The sequence below is a fragment of the Rhea americana genome, unplaced genomic scaffold, assembly GCF_003343005.1.
Source record: "Rhea americana isolate MKP2758 unplaced genomic scaffold, rheAme1 scaffold_74, whole genome shotgun sequence".
NCBI lineage: Eukaryota > Metazoa > Chordata > Aves > Rheiformes > Rheidae > Rhea > Rhea americana.
This window is the reverse complement of record NW_028186912.1, coordinates 54,536-57,844: the sequence shown is the minus strand read 5'-3', so window position 1 is coordinate 57,844 and position 3,309 is coordinate 54,536. Positions and strand designations below refer to the sequence as shown.

The following is a 3,309-nucleotide window of genomic DNA, read 5'->3' as shown; positions in this document are numbered from 1 at the left end:
AAAAAAAAAAGACAAAGTTTTGACTTGAAGATGCAAACAATAACAATGACCACCCAAAATAATGCTTTCATGGTTTTTTCTTTCAGAGAGGTGGGAAAATGGTGCTTATATCAAACCAGCAGCTTATTCTGCTTCTCTCTGATCTGTTGAACAAAATTCTCCCTCCATCTTCTGCTCCTGCAAACAGAGTTTTCTGCCCCTGCTCTGGAGCAGGACTGCATTAGTAACATCGGTGCTACAACTAGAAACAGATGTTTCTGAATGAAGGATGACAAAATTCTCTGGGATAGCCAGCGAGTGAAGTATATATAGCCACGATTGAGTTGCTTTTACACGCATAGCAGTGAGGATGCTTAAGCATGACTCCAGCGAAGGAAGCCCACACCGGCTGCATGCTTGCATTGCTCAGCGACACAGAACCATCCTGGCTCCTCTCACGAAGGGTGAAGGAGCTGGGACACTGTGCCTCTCGCTGTTTTTTAAGCCGTATGTCTCTCTGGTTCCCTGCACTGCTGAGGTTACTGAGAAATGACACTGCTGGAATTATAAAAGAACAGCATATTCAGATGCAGAGAATTTTTTTTTTTCTTTACATTTCCATCTAGGGGTAAAGGGCTGTAATGCCTCTCCTGCGGGAAGTGCAACAGGATCACTTTGCTTCCTACTTCCTTTTCTTTTTTAAAGAGAACTCCTGTTATCATTTAAAGAAATACAACCCAAACTCAGAGAACCTTAACAGTCCTGTTCACACTCTGAAAAACTTAGCTTGCAAGTATCTAAATGACCATATTTAATTTAGCTCAGAAGGGAGGACTCCCAGACACAGATTATATTTAAACATACCTTGTCAGTGCAGCTCTTCCTCTCTCCTTAGCCCCTGGATGCACATACTGTCTGCGAAGGGTCTGCACTCTGCCTCCTGCTTGATTTACGGGGAAAAATTCTTTCTCTTCAAAAATTACTGCAGTCACAGAAATGCAAGTTGTCTTCATAGAAAACTTCTGGCTTGCTATTCTGCATCTAGCGGAAGCAAAAGTGACTGACACACTGCTGGATTCATGCAGTGAGATGAGAATCAGACGAGAATCCCCAGAGCAGGGATGGACAAGATCTGAAACTATCTCAAAATTAAAGAAAGGAATAAAAACCCCCCCAAATCTAGCTCAAAACATTGCTATTCAAGCACCACAGGGGACAGGCACTGATGGCAGAAAAAAATAGGAAGTGTCGCCAACCATTACAGATGACTAATACAAATACCAGATTTCTAGAGTTGTGAAGATAAAAGAAGGAAAGGAAGTGGGGTTGGCAGAGCAGCAGAGCTCTGACCATGTTTATAAAGCAGACCTAACCCTGCTCTTGAGAAGCCTGTAGCAGTCATCTTCTTGGCACCCGTTCAGTAGTGGGGTTTAGGGGCAAGCTGAATGTGCTAAATACTAGCATGATGTGAAGACCTAAGAAAAGCAAGACCCCTTTCAATAAACCTTTTGTTGCTGATGCGCAGCTGAGGTGTGCTGCCTGTTGCTGTACAATCATTCTTGCGCATCTTAGAGCTACCAGTGCCAGGTAAGGGAATCCTTCTGACAACTGTTTCCCCCCCCCCCCCCAAATCTAAAACATCTTTGAAGGTTATTCTTCCTTCCCATGCCTACCAGCATGAAAACTGACATTTGAAAAGGACACAAAATGCCAGCTGTCTTTTCCAGCTGGGCTCTGCTCATGCGAGACCAAGCTGTGAGGGAGAAAGCGGCTAGAATTATGCTTGGGTTTCTTTGGTCCTAGGCTGAGCTGCCGAAAGCGCGAGGCAGTACTAGCAGATAGAAGTCCCTGAGAGGTTGTGACAAGCAAGCTGCAAGATCCCCACATGGTGCAAGAACCCACTGCACTACCTAGAGATTTGCCTGTGCGGGTGGCATTGAGACAGGAAGAGTTGCCAGAGCAGAGGAGATTAGCTGAACTGGAATCTAGGATCTATCCCCAAACTCTGTTCATTGTTGCCAGGCATTTAACGTAACGGGTAAAATTAATCATACTTATCTGACGTAACTGGAGAAAAACAAGGAACGAATGCTCTTAAGTGAAAATACAGATTTAAAAATCTATTATTCAGTGATATGTTCTCTGCTTAGCACCATTTGGAGGTAATGYACATATGCAGTATTATTAAGAAAATGTAAACAAGACTATTTGAACGTTGCTTTACACTATTAGGTCCCTTTCCTGAAAAAAAACAGTGTGTAACTGTGCACTTAACTGACATGTCCACTTACTGAGAATACACACTTTTGGCCAACGTTTCTTGATAGTTTTTTTTTTTTTTTTTTTTTTAATTGCCTTTTGACAGCCAAAGCTGATTTCAAATCAAATTTACATTTGGCCTCAATCTAATCCAAGATTTCTGTAATCAACAAAATTAACTGATTTTATTGACATTCACAGTTCTGCAGAGAATTAAAGATTGTGACATTTTTCCATTCCTCTTCCATGATGTATTTATGAAAAAATCTTGATTTTGCTTTTGAAATGAACTTCCTAATGAATATGGTGTACATAGAATGCTGTTCAGTAGCCATTTCAGTACAGAATATAAAAGATGATTAAAAAATAGAGGTTCAGACCCTTATTTAAGTTAAACCTGAAGTTAGTTCCTGGTAGAAAAATGAGCAGAAAGCAGAAACCTTCCACAACTGACAACTGAAAAGGAACACCTCAAAATACTCATCTTTAACTGATGCACTGTTCATTCTCACAGGGTTTTCTTTAAAAGAATTACCCTGGGAATGCCACCAATAGCATTAAGCAATAYTTATTTGTGTTGCATCTGGTTTAGCCCTTTATTTATTTATATTTTACCTGAAAAATGTTTCTTCTTAAAGACCTTGTAACAATGATTTCTGCATTATCATTTTGTTCTCCTCTTTCCTGGATATTAGCCAGGAAAAGGAATTCCCAGTCTGTAACAGACAGATCAGTTCACATATTTTAATTTGTACACGTAGAAAAATGCAGTTTCTGGATCATTGAGGCATACGGATTAGGAACACGACACTCCAAAAACTAACTATCCAGACAGGGATATACTTACAAAAATCTTTTATGTCAAAGTCAGGATTTCACAACATAACATGCTAATGCAAAATCCAGTAGCACCTGAAAGATTAAGGTAGCTGCTGCTATCACTTGCACATACTTGGAAAAGAGTAAGAAAAAAATAAAAGTACATTCTCCAGAGAACAGCAAGTGTGTTTCAAAATAATAGTTTGAACTAATAAATAAAGAACTAATGATAGTTCTTCTCTGTTTTTTTTT

General features: G+C 39.9%; 1 protein-coding gene across 1 annotated transcript in view; it reads right to left on the bottom strand.

Annotated features, from left to right (window-relative positions):
• Positions 1-3,298: 3,298 nt before the first annotated feature.
• Positions 3,299-3,309, bottom strand: part of HOMER1 (homer scaffold protein 1) — a gene marked incomplete at its 5' end in the record, with an annotated part of 47,942 nt that continues 47,931 nt past the window's right edge. The window contains one exon of the mRNA XM_085322043.1: positions 3,299-3,309. This exon is cut by the window's right edge and continues 3,163 nt beyond it.